General features: G+C 39.0%; 1 protein-coding gene across 1 annotated transcript in view; it reads right to left on the bottom strand.

The window, feature by feature from the left end:
- The window catches only part of B3GALT1 (beta-1,3-galactosyltransferase 1), a 561,315-nt gene that overhangs the window by 283,546 nt on the left and 253,509 nt on the right, over nucleotides 1-24,260 (bottom strand). The gene's annotated exons all lie outside the window — the stretch shown is intronic.

Genomic DNA, 24,260 nt, shown 5'->3' with positions numbered 1-24,260 from the left:
TCCAGTAACAGAATTAATGTAGTTCCATCTGTCGGTCTAGATGTGAATAATACATATTAGAATTCTTTAGATCCACAGTCACATGTGAGGTCTGTAGTAGATTCCAGATACACAGAGATTAGCTAAATACCAAGGCTGTCCTCCGACTGCTGAGTGTCTGGTGAAATGACTTTGCATGTCTTTTGTTGGTGAAGGCAGCTGTCAGTGAACTGGTCCGCCTGTGGTTCAACTCATATCCTCCTGTCTTGTACTGACTCCCTCATACAATATCAAGAAATCCAATGAGGTTCGAGTTGTTGAAAATGTCTTAAGGATGCTAGCTATTAGGGGGGGAGTCAGAGTTGCTCTCTATATTCAAAGATGGCATTATTGGAACTTTGGTTTTACATGTTTTTCTTAAACATTTTACATGTAGCAGAACCCTCGGGCTTCAGCATTCAATAATACTTCATTCTAATGCCTATGCCAGGCAACATGTAGTAATGTGTTTGCAAACTGGAGCTAGTTCAGGGGAAACAGGTGACGTGGCAAGACATGGAAATTCCAAAGTCCCCCCATCTCTCTAACAGGATCTGAACATCAGATGGCAGCAACATTTCTTTCTGCTTTTTCACATTCTGGCCCTGAATGGCAGCTGTAGTGGTGGAATATTGAAGTGCTGGAAAGTATGCTAATGTGTGTCCATTAAACCCTGACAGTGGACACACGTTAGTGACCATAGTGGATGACAGTCTGAACAGAAGCCACCAAATCTAGAGTTTGCTCTACCACTAATTGTGGGCCCTTGGACAAGTCACAAGTTCTCTAAGTCTTACCCTTCTCATCCTTAACATAAGGGACTTGGATAAACTCTAAAGAGCTTTCCTGGACCAATCTGACATCTTTTATAGCTTGCAAAGTATTTCTGCTTTTGTCATTTAAGTCATGCAGCTCTGTTTGTCATTTATATAGTTCATATTTTACAAATAACTATATCAAGGCCTTCTCCAAATAAGCCCAATAATAAGTATGTGATCTAGCCAGGCATGGTGACTCACATCTGTAATCTTAGCACTCCGGGAAGCCGAGTGATCAAATGCATGGATCATTTGAGCTCAGGAGTTCAAGACCAGCCTGAGCAAGAGTGAGACCCCATCTCTACTAAAAATAGAAAAAACCAGCTGGGCATTGTGGCAGGTGCTTGTAGTCCCACGAAGGAAGCTGGGGCAAGAAGATCACTTGAGCTTATGAGTTTGAGGTTGCTGTGAGCTGTGACACCATGGCACTCTGCCGAGGGTGACAGGGTGAGACTCTGTCTCAAAAAAAAAAAAAAAAGTCATCTAAGATGCCTTTAAAATTCTTCAACTGCTAGGGACATTTATGTGGTCATCTTAATACTTTTTTTTATTATTTAAGCATATTAAAGTTGTCCACACTATTCTGTTTACTTTCATTATACTGGAGAAAAAACTGAAAGGCAGTGAAATTGGGGGTGAATTTCAAAAATTACAATAAAATTCTATCATTTCTTGAACATTTTCTATGTGACAAATAGTATATTAAGTGCAATAAACACATGCCTTTTATTTAAATATCTTTCAGTGGGCAGTGCTGTCATCCCTGTTATGCAGATGAGAACCATGAGACTTGAACTGTAAGTGTGTCTTTGAGTGTGTAGTTACTAATAAGTGGAAGAACTGTGTTTGGAACGTAGATGAAAACGACTTTGAAACTAGTGCTCTCTTAACTATAGCACACTGCCTTTCTTTTTCAGTCCAATGAGAAAGTGCATAAGAATCTGCCTCTATCCAGCGTCCAAAGCGCCTCTATCCAGCATCCAATGTGCCTCAATCCAGAGCCCAATGTACCTCTATCAAGAGTCCAATGCGCCTCTATCCAATCTGACTGTATCCAGTGTCCAATGTGCCTCTATCCAGAGTCCAATGCGCCTCTGTCCAATGTGCCTCTGTCCAGAGTCCAATGTACCTCTATCAAGAGTCCAATGCGCCTCTATCCAATGTGCCTCTATCCAGAGTCCAATGTGCCTCTATCCAGAGTCCAATGTGCCTCTATCCAGCATCCAATGTGCCTCTATCCAGCGTCCAATGTACCTCTATCAAGAGTCCAATGCGCCTCTATCCAATGTGACTCTATCCAGAGTCCAATGTGCCTCTATCCAGAGTCCAATGTACCTCTATCCAGAGTCCAATGTGCCTCTATCCAGCGTCCAATGTGCCTCTATCCAGCGTCCAATGTGCCTCTGTCCAGAGTCCAATGTGCCTCTATCCAGAGTCCAATGTGCCTCTATCCAGCATCCAATGTGCCTCTATCCAGAGTCCAATGTGCCTCTATCCAGCGTCCAATGTGCCTCTATCCAGAGTCCAATGTACCTCTATCCAGAGTCCAATGTGCCTCTATCCAGCGTCCAATGTGCCTCTATCCAGCGTCCAATGTGCCTCTGTCCAGAGTCCAATGTGCCTCTATCCAGAGTCCAATGTGCCTCTATCCAGAGTCCAATGTGCCGCTATCCAGAGTCCAATGTGCCTCTATCCAGCGTCCAATGTGCCTCTATCCAGCATCCAATGTGACTCTTTCCAGGGTCAGCAGGCACAGTTAAATAAGGCCCCACACTCTGGGGGCTTCCCATTACTATACGCCTCGTGTGCTCCGCAAATGACCTATCATTCCTGGAGTGTAGGCTGTTCTTGTTCCGTTTCTCTCAGTAGATGCTCAAAGCATTGCCCCAAAGTCTACACAGGACAAAAACATTCCCCAAATATCTATGCTCTTCTAGGCCAAAAGGAAGAAATTTAATTTCTCTCCTCAGGAGACCAAACTGCAAATGCACAAACTAATTAACCATCACCTACTGAAGAAGGAGATTGGGGAGGTCTGCACAATTATTTTTCTAGGAAGTCTCCTAGGAGATTTTCCTTTCTTTTAAAAAACAGCAGTATTAGAAAGTAAGAAGATAAAGTTAGAAGAATTGAAAAGAGTAAATCCCTCTGGAACGAATGAGAACAATCATTACGTGAATATACCAACACAGGAAGAGGGAAAGCTGCCCTCTGAATCTGTCTCGCACGGGTCTTTGATATTGTGAAAGTCTATAAGCTTATATTTTAATTCACACAAGTATTGAATTGTGTGCTAGTTACATTGGTTGGGATTAAGGTTGAAAATCATTATTTCTAAAGTGAATAACCTCACCTCTCCCCTTGTGCTTGTGATAAAGTTATCAAGGAAAGACATCAGCAGCTCCTAGGGCTTTCCATGGTACTTTGAGCATGAGACTTAGTGATTTTTCCAATTAAGGTTATATTCATAAATTCCTCCTGTACATATACGTATATACATGTGGCTGGAGACGCAGTATTTCAAAATATTCTCTGACAGTCTGAAGGCTTTACTTACCTATAACTTAACAGGATCCTTTCTGCTTTAATTGTGATTCATTCCAACCAGATGATACCAACAAAGATAAATGAGATAACCTGTGGGTGGATGGTTACGGCAGGTAGATCATATGAGTTACTTTTGCATATGTATACCAATAACCCAGAAAGCTCTTTATTATACATCCAGTGTTTTCCCCTAGCATTGACCTTTCACACCACCTTTTTCGTGACTGCTCCTCTGCTCCCTAGGATGTGGCCCTTCCCCTGCACTGTCCCGTAACAATCTGCCACATCCTCTCCTGTATGCTCCAGTTCCAGCTCCACATTTACTTTCCTGTCAAACGCTCAGGTGGAAAACCTCTCACCCCAGCGTCCACCCACTTGGAACTTGGCTCCTTCATGGATAGATATTCTGTGTCAAAGTAACATAGGGTTGGGTCAATAGGCTGATTGTTTAATATGGTTTAGAGTAAGCAGCTGCCTATACCCTTGCCTGTTTTCCAATTTTATACACATTTGTAATGCGAGGCTGTGAAACTGTATGTGATTAAGTGGTCACTTAATTTTAGAAAATTGAAAAAACACTCTGGAAAAACTTTTCTTGATAGGAAAGACAAATTTGGTTCTATGATATGTGTCAAATCACAATTTAGTTATGCCTCATAATGGAAAGCATATGCATTACTTTACTGTATGGTCATAGTATTTTAGTCAATCAATGGATCCAGAATATTATTTTTTTTAATAATGATGGATGTAATCCTGATTTTAAAAGAAATTTATAGAAATATATAATATATCCAGTGAAAGCAAGCAATCCATGATTTACTGAGTGCTATGTGGAAGGACACGCTGTGCCTCAATTTGTTTAATGCCACTAGGTAGAAATTAGCAAAGTCTATGACCTTGACATTCACATTATATAGCCTCCCACAGCCAAACTATGTTTGCCTGAGGCAACCATGATTAACACGTTGCATTCTATTCTTCTACTCTTGTTATGTTGTACACTTATAATTAAATGACTTTGTTTTTGTGAGCTAGGTACATAATATAAGAATTCATTTTCACCTTATAAGTGTATAGAGATGGACAAAGCAAAGCAAAATAAATATAAAATTTGTAAATATCTAGACTTCTGCTTTTTGATTCATTTGCTTTCAATTCTATCTTTTGGGTGCTTCATCCATGCTCAGGGTTTCAGACTATCTTCTGATAACTCTTCAATTCATATTTCTGACATTGTCCTCCTCAGCTTCATTTTAGTTCACTTTTTCTCTATTAATTCTAATCCATCATTCCTGAAAGCTTTGTTCCAAGCTGGCTCCTCTCCCCGGAACTCGCTGCTGTTGGACCACCGGACCCAGACCCCGGGCTGCAGACCCTGGCACTGCCCTCCAACCTCTTCTTCCTCATTCACATCAAATCATGCCCCTGGAGTTTCTATTCTTTTCTCGTTTCTTTTCTTTCTTTTTCTTCTCTTTAGAGATGGGAACTTCATCTCTAAAAAAATAAAATAAAATAAAATTGACCACGAAAGCGTGGGTGGCATTATAACTTCCTTCAGAGGGCCATTATAATACACACTTTGTTTGCCAAATTCCAACTCAGCTCTGTTCATCTAAGAATAATCAGTTGGGGGCTGCGCCTGTGGCTCAAGGAGTAGGGCGCTGGCCCCATATATGAGGGGTGACAGGTTCAAGCCCAGCCCCAGCTAAAACTGCAAAAAAAAAAAAAAAAAAAAGAATAATCTATTGGTTCACTGATCATGGCAGCATAATGGCATTCAAATTCAGTATAGTAATGCTACTTCTTTTTTTTTTTTTTTTCTTTTTGAGACAGTGTCTCGCTCTGCCACTAGGCTGGACTGCCATAGCATCAGCCTAGCTCACAGCAACCTCACATTCCTGGGCTCAAGTGATCTTCCTGCCTTAGCCCCCTACTAGCTGGTACTATGGCTATGCGCCATCACACCTGGCTAATTTTTCTATTTTTATTAGAGACAGGTTTTTGCTCCTGCTCAGGCTCAAACTCTTCATTTTTCTTTTCTACTATGTGACTTGACCTCAACAATTTTATTTCTGATTAATTCTTAATTTCATAAGCACACATAAACTTACTAGGTTTTTTTTCAATTTATACACCTATGAACCTGAAATAATTTGACTACGAATCAAATTTTGGTTTCTTTGTTCCATCCCTGTAATCACTGTTATGATTCTGGGGACATACTTTCAGACTTTTAAAAATTATTTATAACATAGAAACTTTGTACCTCAGAAATGGAAGGACTTATTCTCTGTGACAGTGAATGTATGCATTTAGTATAAATGATATTTTATATGTGTACACCTGCAACTTGCTTTTTTGAGTTAATGATATCTTTGGATCTATCCATATTGTTACGTACAGAAACTGGCAATGGTCATTCCTTTTAACTGTTTATAATATATTACGCAAACACACATATTGTCCTTAGCTTTTCCTTTTTTATACATATTTAAGTTGTTTGGTACTTTTTCTATTAAGAACAATGCTAGGAATAATATCTTTGCATATCTCTGTACCTAAGTATTTAGATATCAAAGAGAGAAAATGCTAGGCTGTATGGTATGGACCTTGTCATTTTTCACAGTCCTTCTTAAGAGGTTATGCTAATTATGCATAATCTGCACAAAATTGACCATTTTCCTATACCTTAATTTACTTCCACAATATACACTTTTGTCAGTTTATTAGGTGCCATTATATCATTGTACCATTATAGTTCCTTGCACTTGTTTTATTAAACACAACACTGACCATCTTCCTTCCTTCCCTCCATTTATTTGCTTTGTATTCTGTGTTCTGATTCTTTGCAGTACAGCGCATATAAGTTAAAAAAATTATCCCTCTGCCTGTCATATGTGTTGCAAATGTCTTTTCCAGGAGAAGATTAACCATGCCCCTTCACTCTGGTGTTTCAAATTATCTAGAGTCAGAAACCAGGGTGGAAGACGGAGACCATTAAACTGACGGCTGGAGGACTGAAGAACAAAGGGCCTTTATCTGTGAGGCAGAAATTTACAGAAAGGCTTCTACCTTCTAAAGCCATGATTCTGCAACATTTCTGGCCTTGATAACTAGCCTATAGAATTCAGTGAAGAGAAAGAGATTGAAAGACCATTAAGCAATTGAGAGAGCTGTAATTGCAGAAAGTCACCAAGTCTGTTAAACAAGATGGGTCTGCCATTCCATATCCAGTGAAATTTCCACATCCCCCAACCTGCACCAGTGGAAAATGGGCTGATAAAGATATGCAGCACCTCCTTACTATTCCCAGGAGCATCTTCCAAAGTGCCTGTTTCACAGATGGAGGGCAATGGAAAAGAGTGATCCTCTTAGATTAGGGGCTGCAAGGTTCACTGGCCATGGATCTCACTTCACTGTGGAGCAGGGACCAGATTACCTTAAGATTTAAGCACTGTCTATGCCCTGAGAGCTCCCCAGTTGAGAGCCCTCCCTAGATCTCCCCGCTGAATGCTAGATGCATACTTGAACTGCATAAGTGACAAACTTGCATTTCCCATTGACGTCCCCCCTCAGGTGACGGCAACATTTCTGGCTAAGGTCAGAATCTTGCCACTAAAAGTAGTTCCACTCTTTCTCTGAAACCCTGTACCTCGTCCACTGTCCAATCTGACTGACTCTATCTGCAGAATTATATTCATAATCTGGCTGCCTCTCACTACCTCCCTTCAGTCTATAAAAGCACAGTTGTCTCTCCTTTGGGTCCTGGAAGTAGCTGTAGGTCTTGACCTTGTTCCTGTCTGCTTACTCTCCGCCCAGCACTATAACCAGCCTAATAAAACACGGTCAGATGGAACCTCTGCTCTACATCCCCTGATGTGCGTGGTCTGCGAGGCCCCGTCTCGGCCTGCCCAGCCTCATCCTCTGCTGTTCTTCCCTCTGCCTCACTTTGCTTCAGGCACACTACCCGCTTGCTCGGTGTGCCCCTGCCAAACGTCTTTCCAAAAATACCAGTCTTCACAGTTAGACTTTCCCAGCCACTCTGTCTAAAATACTCATCTTCTTAAACACACCACCTATCAATTTCCCAATTCTTCACCATACTTAGCAACATCAACCTTACTTATTCTACTCATTTATCTTTTTTATAGTTTGTGTTTTCCCATAAAAATGTAAGTTCCAAGGAGGCAAGGATTTTTTGTCTGTTTTGTTCATAGCCACAAATCCAGGGCTGATTATAGTGCCTGGCGCTTAGAGGCTCATACTTTTTATAAATGTCTGAAAAAAATGAATAAATAAATGAATGAATGAATGAATGTCTACCAGGTTATGGCATGTAGCATAGCTACCACCGTTTTGTTGTTTTATATCCTTTTTCTTCCTAAATGGCTATTTTTATTGTGGTTATCCTAAAGCATAAGAATTATCCCATAGAATTTGTGGATGGTACCTTATTTTGACACTAGTCTTTTAGACACTAACATTTAAATTTTGCATATATTTCTTCAGATAATCTGAGACACTTGGGCCATGTGGATGTGTAAAGCAGCTTAATGTTACAAACTTTGTAAAACTGTACAATTAGCCACTAAGTCATCTTAAATAGTCTAGAACTGTTGTTCTTATTCTTTATGGTCATGAATTTCTTTGAGACTGTTGAAATCTTTTATATATACTTCCATGTAATTTCAAAACAGGATGTAAGGTATTTATTAGATGTAAACAAAATACAAAAGAATTTTTTAAATAATAAAATTAGAGGCTGGGTGTGGTGGCTCACTCCTATAATCCTAGCACTCTGGGAGGCCCAAGTGGGTACATTGCCCTGAGCTCATGGGTTCAAGACCAGTCTGAGCAAGACCAAGACCCTGTCTCCAAAAAATAGCCTGGTGTGTGGCAGGTGCCTGTAGTCCCAGCTACTTGGGAGGCTGAGGCAAGAGAATCGCTTGAGCCCAAGAGTTTGAGGTTGCTGTGAGCTATGATGTCACAGCCCTCTAACAAGGGCAACAAAGTGAGACTCTGTCTCAAATAATAATAATAATAAAATAAATAAATAAGATAAGGCAATGAAGCCTCGGAGGAAATGAAGATGGGAGAACATAATGAAGTTAGGGAAAAGGTTAATATATAAAATGTGTACCTGAAAGCTCCCCTGGAGTCACTGAAGATGAACCCAATTTTTCTTGCTCAGCTTCTTATTATACAGCACATTATGACTTTCGATACTAATGAAATAAGAATAATAAAAATTCTCTATTTTGTGCTATTAGAAAATTGCCACAGTAGATTATAGTGATTTTTTTTTCCAAAATAATACATAATTTCAGTGGAGTCTAGTAAAAACTCCAAAGAAATAGTACTAGTGCCAGGACAGAAACATAGATAAATGAAAATAAATAGTTCAGAATGAGACCTACTTATATTAAAAGTGTGTTTTAAAATTGGATTAAAATTGGGATATTAAATTGGGGTAAAGTATAGATTAGTTAAAAAACAGTATTAGAACAAATGGAGAGTTAGTTCAAAGCACAAAAAATTTTCAGTTCCTACCTTACACTTTGTAAGAAAATAAATTTTAGATCAGTGAATTTTTAAAGTAAAAATAAAATCATAAAACACTTAGAAGTAGTGTGGATATTTATTAAAATCTAGGGTGGAGAATACTCTCCTAAGCATAACATTAAAGGCAAAAATCATGAAACAGAAGACTAACAGTCATAATCACTTAAAATCTAAAAGTTCTATGTATCAAAAACGAACAAGAAAAACATCTAACATATTTAGAAAATAGTTATAGGCATATGTATAAAAGGAAATATATAAATAGATATATACATGTAAAAAGAGAGCTATCTTACAAATTAATAAGAAAAACTAGAATAGCATTAATAGAAAAAAACCCCACACATATAAAGAAATAATTCTTCCCCAAAGAAATTTAAATGTTGATAAACACACGGAAAATATTCAACTATCTTATTAGTCAAATGAAGGCAAAGTAAAATGTTGAGATGCCGTGGAATCTGATGAAGGAAGAACAGAATAACCATTGTTGGTGTGGGTGTGTGACACCTTATATGCCATTGTGAGCAATGTAAATTAGCTCAACATTTTGAGAAAGCTATTTAATAGTATGTATAAAAAGTCTTAAATTGCACTGGTTCTAATAAGACTTTTGGCATTTTATATACATAATAATTTAATCATGCAAATGTATGTGGAATCTATAATAATATTTTTCTTTTTATCCTGCTTAATTAACAAAAGAGTTTAATTTGTTCAGGAAAAGACAAGGAATATACATCACAATGTTATCAGTGGTAATTATGGGTTTTGAGATTGTAGGTGATTTAAATTAGTTTCTATTCGTGTGCCTGTTATGTTTTGACTAGAAGCCCTAGTTGGAAATAGGAGGCATATATCTTTGTGCATAGTCCTGAGATGGCTATTTTCAGAAGCACAGTGGGTTTCTTGAACATATTTAATGCATGGCAGCTAAGAAGAGCAAAGCACGTTTAAAGAGGTGCCACGACTTCATCAGGATCAGTGAGCAAATTCTCATCAGTGCCAGTCAATTTCTGATCCTCAAATATTTTAACAGTGCACCCAGCTTTCATCTAATGAGCATTTATGATACAATATGGCATCTATTTCTCTGACTCCACAAGCTATGGGATCTGAATTCTGTTCCAAAGGGCAGTAAAATAACTAGTTGATTTGCTCTTTAGTTAAACCCAGAAGGTTGTAGAATTTTTTCTGAGATAACAAATATATTGAAGTATTACACTGAAGATTTTGCAAATAGAGTAATTACTGGTGAGTAGTCCAATACCAGTTACAAAAAAGTATTCAGTATTCCATGAGAACAGATTTTATATCTCATAGCTTCTGAAGCAAAGGAAATTTTGCCATAATGAAGAAAAAGTCAACACTATAAAGAAAGAGCTTTAGATTCTTGAAACACCTTAGAAGATTCCTTTCCTTACTGAACATGTTGAGTCCATGAAACAAGAAGAGGCAGCATTTGGTAGGTCTAAGAATTTAGGTCTGGAGCAACTACACGTACTATGACTTCCTCTAACTTTCCTCTGTGCCTCAGTTACCTGACTCATAAAATGAGGATAATAATAACAATTTCATATGAAGTATATGGTAGCAAAGAATTTAATTTATTTAATATGTGGCAGGTTAAGAAGAACAAGCTATGTTTACAAAGATGCGGACAAATGAAGTGTTTGCTAAATAATCAATAAAATGATAATACAAATTTGATAAACAATTGTAAATACAAATATAATGAATAACATTTCCAAGGTATGATGAGGTTCCTAGATAGGTAGTGAAATATTTTAAAGAAAAATAACTGGTGCATCACAACATACAACAAGGATCAATTAAGAGATAAAACATAAATAATGATGGAGCAATTGGAGTTTAGAGACAAGAGCAGTAATTAAGAATTCTTCAAAATAAGGGGTTCAAATAAGCTCTAGCATAGAAATAAGATTCAATTTGTTGGAAAAGAAGGGAGTACAAGATGTTTAGTTGAAATTCGGGGTTGCAGTAAACCAAATTTTATCATCCAACTTCAGTAAATTATTTCTTCGTCTGAATCTTCTTTCCCTGTAAAAATCCATTTCTAATTGATTTTTTTTTTTAGTTTCTTTTGAGTAGGAAGATGCTTGTGTTCTTAAAAAGAAAACTTACGAAATTTTCAAACACACTAAAGTAGAAAATAGTATAATAAACACCATGTTCCTTAACTCACCTTTAAATTGGTTATTAATATTGTGACATTCTTGTTCTGTGTGACATACTAATATAACTTAACACACAGCTTTGTAATAACTAAATATGTAGGTGAGTGGCACCTATGTAAAATGTGACTTTTTTCATTATTGGGCAGAACTCACTGTTAAATTGGAAGTAACTGATCGACACCCGTGTGAACATGTGACAGTAAAACGCAATGCAAAGCAAGCAGGTGAGAGGGGACAGAGGGGTAAATTCACACCTAACGGGTACAATGCACACTGTCGGAGTGAAGGGCACACTTACGACTTTGATTCAAACTGTACAAAAGCAATTCAGGTAACTAAAACATTTGTACCCTCATAATGCTCTGAAATTTTAAAAAAGAGTAGAAAACAGAAACTGTATCTGAGAATACAGTATGAGAAACTGAGTTTGTTTTTTCCGCAGACTTATTAGCATGTGCCTTAAGAGAAAAAGGGTTCACATCTGTGTGTTTCCTTTTCCCAGGACATTTCAGCCCCTTGAGCTTGGCTTCACCATTACTCTTAATTCTAGTCTTCAACTCTCCAGCTTTAAGAGATTGCTGAAAGCTCCAGTTTACTTCATTCCATGTGGCCTCTTGGCCTCTTGCCAGTTAAGGATTATCTCTTGGGATGAAAAGGGAGAAAAACGCTAGGAATGCCTCAATGCATTTCCCTTCTACGTGGAATCTTAGACCCCCAGTTCCTGGCTACCTTGGTCGCTCTGCAATGCCTTCACAATGCCGGGTCCTCGGTATATATCTTTAAAAACTTTTGCTATTGACTTTACCTAACAAATGTAATCAGTGTAACCTGGTTTCTTGACTTTACCTAACAAATGCAATTAGATGCAATTAGTGTAACCAGTGTAACCTGGTTGCTGGTTTCTTGTACCCTCAATAAATCCCCAACAATAAAAAAAAAAAAAGAAAGAAAGAAAAAGAAAATGTTGCTATTATATTTTTTTTAAGAGCAATGGTTTGTTTGATTTAAACTATCTTGTCACGGAAGGAGTTGACTGTAGTCATGGAACTTAAAATCTTGGTTTCGTTTCTAAAATTTAAGCAGAACTTTGTGAATGTGAACATATTTGTGGAGTGGAGGATCCATTATTTTTATCAGATTCTTAAAGGCACTATAACATTAAAACAATCAAGAATTACTGCTCTCAACTGGGAACAGTGACTCACACCTGTAATCCTACTATTCTGGGAGGCTGAGGTGGGTAGATGGCCTGAGCTCAGGAGTTTGAGAACAGTCTGGCAAGAGCAAGACCCCATCTCTACTAGAAATAGAAAAACTATCCAGGTGTTGTGGCAGGCACCTGTAGTCCCAGGTACTCAGGAGGCTGAGGCAAGAGGATCACTTGTGTCTAGGAGTTTGAGTTTGCTGTGAGCTGTGATGATGCCACAACACTCTATCCAGGGTGACAGAGTGAGACTCTGTCTCAAAGAAAAAAAATTACCCTTCTTGACCTTAAAAGTGACTCATTAAGATCTCACAAATTCTGGCTTGGCACCTGTGGCACAGTGGTTACGGTGCCAGCCATGTACACTGAGGGTGGCGGGTTTGAGCCTGGCCCAGGCTAGCTAAACAACAATGACAACTGTAACAAAAAATAGTTGTGTATTATGGCAGGTGCCTGTAGTTCCAGCTACTTGGGAGGCTGCAGCAAGAGAATTGCGTAAGCCCAAGAATTTGAGGTTGGTGTGAGCTGTGACACCATGGCACTCTACCAAGGATGACATAGTGAGACTCTGTCTCAAAAAAAAAAAATAAATAAATAAATAAATAAAAGTTCTCACAAATTCACTGGGTGTGGTGGCTCAGACCTATAATACTAGGCCTAGGTCCAACGAGGAGGAGTGCTTGAGGTCGTGAGTTCCAGGCCAGCCTGAGCAAAGTGAGACCCTGTTGGTACTAAAAATAGAAAAATTATCTTGGCTCGGTGGTAGGGGCCTACAGTCTCAGCTACTCAGGGGGCTGAGGCAGGAGGATTGCTTGAGCCCAGGAGCTTGAGGTTGCTGTGAACTCAGTTGACATCACTGAGCTCTAGTCTGAGTGACAGCATGAGACTGTATCTGAAAAAAGATCTCACGAATTGAATATACATGATCAATATCAAACACAATTTCTTATGTGTGCAGATATGAAGTTATAAGATATTTGAATATCCCAGAAGATGTTCTCAGTATCTGGATAAATGCATTCTAACTTGAGGTATTGATGAATGAAGACAGATGTTAAAACTAAAGTAACAGATATAACATTTGGCAATATAAACTGCTGCATTGTAAGTTACCTTTTAAAATACATTCCTTCGGTCTTCTAACATTCCAGAAGGGGCAGGTATTTGACACATTTGGGGGGATGGAGGAGGAGTCCTAATGACAAAGACTTTGAAAAGCAAGGTGGGGGAGAAGAGGGAAAAATGAAAGGAGGGAAGGAGAGAATGAATTCCTTAAATTCTTTGACATCTGAATGAGCACCTCTAATCATGAAAGTGGCAGATCACAGAGTGCCTTCCGTAAGTAGAGAGATACTCCTTTTGCGACTACGTCGTGACATTTGAGTCCTAGGTAGAAAGAGGAAATGACACAGGGCAACAAAGGAAAAACTTGCCCCTTACCATCCAAAGGACCGTGGGGGGGAAGCAAAGCAAAGGAGAAAGATAGCAAAAGGGCAGTAGGGTGTCAGACCCCTGAGCCCTAATCTTGCTCCTTTGGGCTGAAGCTGCAGACGTGTACAGAAGTTCAAGGCAGGGCTGAGAGCAGAGTGCTTGTCCCTCCCCCTCAGGGGGCCCGGAAAAAACTGTAGCATGGGGTTGACTCTAACAAGGAGCTGCCTGACCAAGTCACTAGGGTGGGATGAGGTGGCCAAGCACAGAGTCCAGTCCATGCCCCCATGTAGCTGTGGCTGCCCACATGGCAGGGAGGCTGAGCAGCCAACCTGTGGGTTGCCTCAGAGAATGTGGCAGCAGCTGAATATGCATGTGTGACAGAGCTAGCCAGGGACCAGTCCTGGGGCTACATCTAGACCTGGGAGTCTAAACCATGCATCACACAGCTCTAACTTCAGCAACAGGTCCCTACAGAATGCCAGGGACCAGTCCTGGGCCTACATGTAGACCTGGGAGTCTAAACCATGCATCACACAGCTCTAACTTCAGCAACAGGTCCCTACAGAACACCAGGGACCAGTCCTGGGGCTACATCTAGACCTGGGAGTCTAAACCATGCATCATACAGCTCTAACTTCAGCAACAGGTCCCTACGGAATGCCAGGAACCAGTCCTGGGGCTACATGTAGACCTGGGAGTCTAAACCATGCATCACACAGCTCTAACTTCAGCAACAGGTCCCTACAGAACACCAGGAACCAGTCCTGGAGCTACACGTAGACCTGGGAGTCTAAACCATGCATCACATAGCTCTAACTTCAGCAGCAGGTCCCTACAGAGCACCAGGGACAGGCCTGGATCACTCCTGTTTGCGAACTCCTGCTGGCACAGACCCAAGGACCAGTAGGGGGCTTGGAGGATCCCTCCTGGCCAATGTACTCCATCACCTAAGCCCTGCCCTGTTCCCAAACACCATCTTGGGAGGGATCAAAATAAGAAAGGGACATCATACACTCACTTCATAAACCATTTGACACATTTTTATCACAGTGGTGCCCCATAATCATATCATTGTATACAGTTATGATTTAATTAAAAAAAAAAAACAAAATAAGAAAGGGAGAAAATGGTAAAACCCAAATACTCCTTTCTAAAAGAAACAGTTAAATCTGGAGAGATTAAATTATTGGCATCAGGCTCTGGACTAACTTCACTATTTCTCTACCTTCCACTGCTTAGTGGGTGGAGGCTAGCGAAACAGATAAGGGTGGTTTTAGAGAACAGAGACACTATATTTTCTTGGCATATCTGAGTATAGTGTGAGTAAATTTATGATGCCACTGCAGTATTAACCCACAAAGCCAGTTTCATAATGCTTATTACTATTGGTAAAACAACTGTATACTGAGTCTGGAAACCCACAATAGGAAACAATACTCCCTTTTCAAAACCATTTATTTTAATTAAAAAAAAATTTTTTTTTTTTTGCTTCAGGGTGAATTTGAAGACCATTAAATGCCCATGTTGGCAAAAAGAAGAGGAATCTAGCCAGATTCCAAGATAATCAAACTGGTCAACCGGCTCTAAGACATTAACAGCTGGTGTTTTAATCACTAATGAGATAGTCTATAATCTGGGAGATGGACCAAAAAACATGGGCTTGGTTTTCCTTTCATTTTAAATCAGTTCATTGGAAAGGAGCTATCCTTCTATCTTAGCACTGCCACTCTGCAAGTTGCTGATAACCTGTAGCGAAGCAAGAGCATTGCAGAATTACCATGGCACACGTACCCAGAGGACAGAGCCCATCCACTCAGACCTAAAAAATTATTTCTGGGCACTCTCATTTTCAGGGCCACGTGACTCCCAACAGACAAATACATAAGTAGGAAAGATAGCCACCTTCTGGAAATATCTGGAGTGTGGCTTCTCTAATAATTTGCAACCCCCTTTATGGTTTTTCAAGAGACTCTGTATTCCTGAAATTAATGTTCTGATTTAATGAGCATTATGTTGGTCTTGCAATACAGTTCTCTGTTATTACTTTGTTATTCAAGATTTTCACTTGATGTAATTGCATGGATGGCACAGGAGGCTTGTCAGTACTGGAATCAGGAAACACCTGTTCACAAGAACTTGGAGATCTAACGATGCCCAGACATATCTGTTTAGGAAATGTCTTAAAGCAACAGACAGCTCAGCAGAAGATACTTAATCTGTTTTCTTTTTTTTTCCCCAAGGCAAGTATATTTTCCAGTTGATTAAAAATTTCAGAAGTAGAAGGAAATGATTATAGATTGTTGACTAAATTAATAATAGAGCCGTCAGATGGAGAAGTATGATTCTAATGATTATTAGTAATTTCTTCTAGCATTTCCAAGGCTTTTTAAACATTTTGTATGTACCTCTCTACTACAGCACACAATATGCACATTATATTGAAATTACTTATTTCTATAGTGGTTTCCACAGGTAAATGGAAGCATGCTTTGGTCAGGGATAATTTTTCAAGTCTTACTATGATACTGGCACTCAATCAATGCTGTTGAATGCTGCTGAATGATGCTTGGTTGGAAAAAAATCTTTAATATAAATCACATAGGAATACTGTCAAATAATTTTGAGAGCTTAATGGGAAGAAACTTTTTATGATAAATAGAACATAACTTTTCTTATATTGAACCTAGAAGGGGTAAATGGAGGAGAGTACAGTTTATAAGAGATTTAAAATTCTCTTCTGAGTCTCCTCCAATTTTTTCATCTAATATATTGTGGTCGAAACTGTAGTGAATGAATGTCAGCATCTCTACCTATCTGCCTCTGTGGTCTCTTGAAGCCTCCTCCCTCCCATCATCCTCTATTGCAACGCTCCCAGGAAGATCCCTTAACTTATCTTCCCCTGGGAATATTATTTATTGGTGCACCCTCCAAACAGAACACAGATGTGAACAAAACCTAATCTCTCCCCACCTCCACCCTGGTTGTTAGTGGCTGAAATGAAACTAACAGAACTGAAAAAGCAGTAAAACTTGGGTGGCGCCTGTGGCTCAAAGGAGTAGGGCGTAGGCCCCATATGTTGGAGGTGGCTAGTTCAAACCCAGCCCCTGCCAAAAACTGCAAAAAAAAAGAAAGAAATAACAAAACGCAGTAAAATTTGCAAAATCTTATTACCATGTTGACATTGATACAGGAGCAACAGAGAATGGCTTAGATGTCCACAAGGAAGTTGGGAGGAAAGGACGACAGCTTCTGCTTCATTGTGAAGCTAGATTCCGTTTCTTACTAGGGCTGAGATGACTTTTTCCCTCAGAGTCCCAAGAGAGAGGATTGGAATTTGGCCTTTGATCCAAGGAAAGGAAGGAACAAGCAAGCAATTAAGTACCCAGTGAGACAAAAGAAGTCAGAGAAGGGAGACAGCATTACCTGAGTGTTTACTTTTGCTTTAACAATCAAGTTCAGGTGGGTAGGGTGGCTCACACCTGTAATCCTAGCACCCTGGGATTGAGCTTCGGAGTTCCAGATCAGCCTGAGCAAGAGAGAGAGAGACCCTGTCTCTACCAAAACTAGAAAAATTACCTGGGAGTTGTAGCAGGCACCTGTAGTCCAGCTCCTGCTGAGGCTGAGGCCAAAGGATTGCTTGAACCCAGGAGTCTGAGGTTACTCTGAGCTAGGCTGATGCTTAGCACTTCTAGCCCAGGACAACAGAGTGAGACTCTTTCTCAAAAAAAAAAAAAAAAAAAATCAGGTTTTATTTTAGAGGAACTAAAGCACAATATGTTTCTACAAGTGTTTTTGTCTCAATTTCATCATCGTAAATGATTATAAATTTTAATATCCATTAAGTCAAAGCGTAAACATAATTTATAAGTTATCCTTTTATGGGCCCACTATGCCTTACCACGAGACTTGTTTGGCTGTAGCAGATGCAAAATAGTGCTGAGGGGCTTCATGAAGGGACCATTATTTTATGTATCACCAGGCCTCCTAATATGGTGAAGATGATGCAAGAATGATTTGTATTTGGGAAGCACTGACCTCATTTGTCACTTTCAACAGCTTAAGTTCAGTTAAAAAAAAATTGAACTCTACTATTTATCAACTGCTTCCCAATTAATCACCTATGTAAAAGCTAGGAACCTGAAGTAAAATACAACAACAACAACAACAACAAAGCCTAGTCCCTGCCATCTCGGAATTGATTTTCAACAACTAATTGTATAAAAGTGAGGGACTTGAAAGATAGAAGTATTGATAAAATCTAATCCCTGCTTCTCTAAGTAGGAGTGACAAACACAAAGCAACAGACATAGTAAAATAGGGTAAGTATTCCAACAGAGTAAGTCCCAAGTGCCACCGTGTGAAGGCGAAATGGCTTATAATTCAGGTAAATTCTGTGTTTGCCCAGCAGCGCGTCAGTGGCCAGTTACAGTAGCCTGTGTGAAATGCTTTGTATTTTGAGGACTTTAACCAAGCAGTTATCACCCCTCATCCAGCATTAGCGCCCGTGAGGACATTTTGAAAACATACACATATCCAGACTGTTCAGGTGAAAGAGAAATCTGGAGATTTCTAGATATTTAATTGTTCAATTGGGTGAAGACAGGGCATCAGAATTAAAAAGCAAAAATATTTTTCCTCTAATTCTAATGTGCAGTGAAAACTGAGACCACTCCCTTCTCTAGTTTTTTCTGGTTAGTATGAAAAACTTAAAAAGAAAATAGTAATAGTTGAGGAGAATAAGTTGCTTTCTATAAAATTTCATTTAAGAAGGTAGAGAATTGGGAAAAGAGGGTTCCAAAACCAAAATTGAGGTCATAAGGTTAAAAAAATTCAGCAGGGGACATCTAACATTAGCAGAGAAAGGCAAAGTCAAGCTGCAAACTAAATTCTGTCTCCGAAGACTTATTAGTAGGCAAAGAAAGTCAATGAGCAATGTTAAAAATGATTTAAGCTCTGCCTCTGCCATTCTATCTGGGGGCAATCTCTGTCAAAGACTATTTAGTGCTGAGCCCCATTACCACAAACTTATCACCATCTGTTCCTTTTGTATCTTCCTCGTTTTCTGCTGAAAGGCAGTGCTTCCCACTATATTATTAGGTTTCCTATTATACACGCTCCGTTCTGTGGCTTGAATATCGGAATTTTGCAAGGAAAAAGCAGAATATTTGCCCTCTAAATGTTCCCAGAACTCTCAAGACCTGTTAACTTCCAGAACACCACTGACTTCAATTTCTGAGGTTTCTCAGAAACATGTCGAAATGAGAAAGAAGATTGTGGTAAGGCACACGAGTATAATTACATTCCCACCTAGGCTATTTTTTGTTTCTTCACCTGTATGAGGACACCTGTTATGATTACAACATCCTAGTACAATATCTGACTTCAGTTGCTATGTTCTCTGGTGAAAATACATTTATTACAGAAGCTGAAGGTATCTGAACTTCATTTCCAAAGGTGAGTTTCTTTTTCTCTCCCAGAAAACTTCAAGGAAAATTTACTTTAAATATATTGATGCAGTTAGGGGAAGTCCTGGCCTTGCTTTATCTACTCATGACTATGACAGTTTAAGACTCAATTTCTCACTGGAGAGGCAACACCCAAGGGCACAATGTGGGTCTGGGGGATCCATAGCCTTAACACAACCTATTGCCACCATTGAATTTCAATTTGTCCTTGGGTAGTCTTAGAACTTTTCACTAACAGTTTGTATATCTGTAGTTGGGAAAAGTTTTCTCTACTTCTGTTGAGATGATTTTGGTCTGTTCCTCTGGGCAGGAAGCTAGTCGCCTTAGGAACATCTGACTGCATCCATCCAGAACCCAATGCTGTGCTTTACAAGCATACGAGGGTGCTTGCTCACATGCCAAATAGAATGCTGAGCACTCATAAAAAGAAAATACAACTAATAAAATGTATTCACTAATACTCCTGTTGTTTAAGGTTTATAGTAGATGATAATAAATCTCTGAATAGAATTACGTAGATTAGGAAAAAAATTGATTGCTTTATTTATGCAGGATTTTTATATGATCACTTTCCAGGACAACTTGACAAGTCAAGTGTCTAATAGATATTCTTTGTATGTGTGTGTTCACCAGGACACATCTTTCTTGAGTTCTCTTGACATTTTTCAGTAAATTACCATGTGGAAGCTAAATTCATTTTGCAGGAGTATATTCTTGAATGAAGTAACCCTATTATGCTGTTTGATATTTCTTCCAAAACACCACATGATCTGCAGGAAGTTTGCTTCAATATTTGCGATCCCTAAGCCATATTTTATACTTCCAAATGCCCCTATGTTATACACAATCAGAAACATGATTGAGTTTAAAGAGGTATAGTGAGTCAGAAATAGAAGCATTCATTATGAAAGGCAGATACAGCGTGGATTAAGCGATCAACTGATGTATCTGAATTGATTAACTGAAAGCGATGCCTTACTGCTCCACCATTCTGCTATTTTATCCAGATGCTCATCATTACAGTAAAATAAGGTGTTTGTTTTTTAACTGATCGATGTGCCATTATTAATCTAGTCCCATTTTTCTACTTTATAAACATTATTAGACACAAAGAAGAGAATTTTTTTTTCCATCTAATTGTTAGCAGTACTATTAGAATTCCAGTCACTTGGTTTCAATTTAATTGCCTTTCTGTCATACAAGTGCCTTCTACACACCAGGCATTTCTTAAGTACTGTGGTTCAGTGAGTAGCGTGCAGAAGGTGGTGGAACTATGAATATCACACAACAACGGAGCAGAAAATTTCATAATAGCCCCTTGAGGTTCATATTTGGTTATAGTGTAAAGCCATCAGTTTCACAAGCTGTTTAGATTGAGTAGTTGCCTGTTCAAGACAAAAGTGCTTAGTGTATGGGGAGAGGAGAAAGAAAAGAGATGAAGGAAAAAGACATGATGAAAGTCCTGAGTACATTAAGTCGGGTGCTCCTGGGGACCTGGAACGATGATAGGTGGAGAACACAGGAGTAGAATTGTTTTTCTTTCTTCTCTCCTGCACTTTCTCCTTATAGGCTTTGAAATTTGGAGTTTAAGCATAGGGACAAAGGTGGCAAAGGGACAAGGAGATGTGAATCTGGTGCTAGTGGCAGTAATTTCCTTTACCCCTTCCTCCTAATGGAGCAAATAGGATTTACAACAATGGGGACCACACCTCTTTAGAAATGGTCAATTGGCAGTAAACACTGCTCCTTGGTAAGCAATGCCCTGTCTCTAATCATTCATTTACTCCATATAGTGACTGAGCAAGTCACTGTGATTGGATTTGAAAACACCTGCCACGGTCTCAGGTCCTAAATTTTATCAAATATAAAAAATGTTAAATTTCCAATAAACCACTAAATCTATCCTTCCTAAAAATTCTCCTTATGCTGTGCTGTGATAATTAAGATCAGCAATTATCTATGTAAGGAAATAGGAGCAGTGTAAAGTTTTAATGTGGGCTCAGCATCTGTAGCTCAGCAGCTAGGATGCCAGCCACATACACTGGATCTGGCAGGTTTGAATTCAACTCAGGCCTGCCAAACAACAATGACAACTACAACCAAAAAATAGCCAGGCATTGTGGTGGGTACCTGTAGTCCCAGCTACTTGGGAGGCTGAGGTAAGAGAATCACTTAAGCTAGGAGTTTTAGGTCGCTGTGAGCTGTGACACCATGGCCCTCTACCGAGGGCAACAAAGTGAGACTCTAGACAAAATAAATAAATAAATAAATAAATACAGTTGCAATGTGCATAATTGCAGAGACAGGTTTCTCACTATATAATACGTACGTGATCAGAAAATTTGTTATAGTGTAAATTTTGATATATTAATTTTGAAAGTGATAGAAGGCTGGCAACCTGCAGAAGACTGAAATTGGACCCACACCTTTCACCATTAACTAAGATAGACTCTCATTGGATTAAAGATTTAAACTTAAAACATGAAACTATAAAAATACTAGAGGAGAATGCAGGGAAAACCCTTGAAGAAATTGGTCTGGGTGAGTATTTCATGAGGAGAACCCCCCGGGCAATTGAAGCAGCTTCAAAAATACACTACTGGGACTTGATCAAACTAAAAAGCTTCTGCACAGCTAAGAACACAGTAAGCAGAGCAAGCAGACAGCCCTCAGAATGGGAGAAGATATTTGCAGGGTATATCTCTGACAAAGGTTTAATAACCAGAATCCACAGAGAACTCAAACGCATCAGCAAGAAAAAAACAAGGGATCCCATCGCAGGCTGGGCAAGGGATTTGAAGAGAAACTTCTCTGAAGAAGACAGGCGCAAGGCCTTCAGACATATGAAAAAATGCTCATCATCTTTAATCATCAGAGAAATGCAAATCAAAACTACTTTGAGATATCATCTAACTCCAATGAGACTAGCCTATATCACAAAATCTCAAGACCAGAGATGTTGGCGTGGATGCGGAGAAAAGGGAACACTTCTGCACTGCTGGTGGGAATGCAAATTAATACATTCCTTTTGGAAAGATATACGGAGAACACTCAGAGATCTAAAAATAGATCTGCCATTCAATCCTGTAATTCCTCTGCTGGGCATATACCCAGAAGAAAAATTACAACATAACAAAGATATTTGTACCAGAATGTTTATTGCAGCCCAATTCATAATAGCTAAGTCATGGAAAAAGCCCAAGTGCCCATCGATCCACAAATGGATTAATAAATTGTGGTATATGTATACCATGGAATACTATGCAGCCTTAAAGAAAGATGGAGACTTTACCTCTTTCATGTTTACATGGATGGAGCTGGAACGTATTCTTCTTAGTAAAGTATCCCAAGAATGGAAGAAAAAGTATCCAATGTACACAGCCCTACTATGAAACTAATTTGGGACTCTCACATGAAAGCTATAACCCAGCTACAACTTAACAATAGGGGGAAGTGGGAAAGGGGGGGTTGGGTAGAGGGAGGGGGATCGGTGGGATCACACCTGTGGTGCATCTTACAGGGGTATTTGCAAAACTTGGTAAATGTAGAATGTAAATGTTTTGGCACCGTAACTGAGATAACGCCAGAAAGGCTATGTTAACCACTGTGATAAAAATGTGTCAAATGGTTTATGAAGCGAGTGTATGATGCCCCATGATCATATCAATGTATACAGTTATGATTTAATAAAAAAAATAAATAAATAAATAAAAAAGAAAGTGATAGAAAAGCATGTTTATTACAGGTATCTACAATGAATCATTTTGAACCAGTTTGTTGTTAAGTATTTCAAATTGTACCCCATAAATATATTAATGTTCACAGCTATAATTTAATGTAAAAAGGGGAAGGATTTCACTGAAAGGTAAATAAAATCCTTAATGTAGTGTACAAATAAGCCTATGAACCAACTGTGAAATACCTGGAATAAAAACCAGATCCTTGGGCCCCAACAAAACTTACTAAAATGGAAGATTTAGAGCCATAGTTCTAACTTACTTCATTGTGTATTCGTGTAAGGATTTTCAATTATGGGGTTTATTAAAGGGATAGGATTATTTAGTGATAACTACATGGTTGAAGACCCAACTGCAAAACAAAGAGATAGGCCCAAACAGATACATTTCACGTACACCCCAGAAACTGAAAACATGAATTCCTCTTATACAAACACTTGGGGAAGCCATGAAAGTCAGGTTATGATAGTGGCAATGATAGCTTACCCCACTGGTTCACCTTCTTTTGTTCTTGTATGTAGAAGATAGAGAGATAACTATGCAAGGATAATTCTGCAGATGAGTAAGCCCACAGAGTGCCTATGTAAAATGTTAATGAAGAGGTGATCTGGAGATAGGCCCTGTTAGTTTTAAAAAATGTATTTCAGAAAGCCATTTCACAATATCTGTCGTGATATTCTCAGACACAAGACAGAGATGTTGTGAGCTGAATGACAATCTTGTTGAGCAGATGCAAAACTGGTTGAACCACTGTACAAAGAGCGAGTGATTAGTGGACCAGTTTTACCCTGGCAGGGAGACCCTGTAGGTCCGCCAAAGAGCTCTGTACTCAGCCATGTCTTGATGAACATTATTATGAATGACTTGTATGAAGATGTAAAAGGCAATCCTGTCATATTTGCAAATCTCACAGAGCTACAAACTGTAAAACAGCATTAGAGTCCTCAAGGAAACTGACAGCCTAGAATGATGGGTTGAAATCAGCAGGAATGTGTCAATGGCCATAGAAAGTCCACATCAAGGCTCCAGCCAAGACTGTAAAGTCAGCATTTGACAATTCAATCCCTCATGTGAAAAGAATAAAAGTAATAATAATGTTTTATTTTCGCCATTGCTGGGTTCAGGTACTCTTGTGCATGTTTATATGTATTACTTATGTAATCCTTAAAACAGGGCTAGGAGATAAGTCCTATCATCCCCATTTTGCAGATGACAAAACCAAGGTAAAGAAAAATAAGGCTGCTGTCTATGCAGTCAGTTAGTACCAAAGAGGTGTG

The sequence above is a fragment of the Nycticebus coucang genome, chromosome 7, assembly GCF_027406575.1.
Source record: "Nycticebus coucang isolate mNycCou1 chromosome 7, mNycCou1.pri, whole genome shotgun sequence".
Classification (NCBI taxonomy): Eukaryota; Metazoa; Chordata; class Mammalia; order Primates; family Lorisidae; genus Nycticebus; species Nycticebus coucang.
The sequence above is the reverse complement of the archived record's forward strand: the minus strand, read 5'-3'. Positions and strand labels throughout refer to the sequence as shown.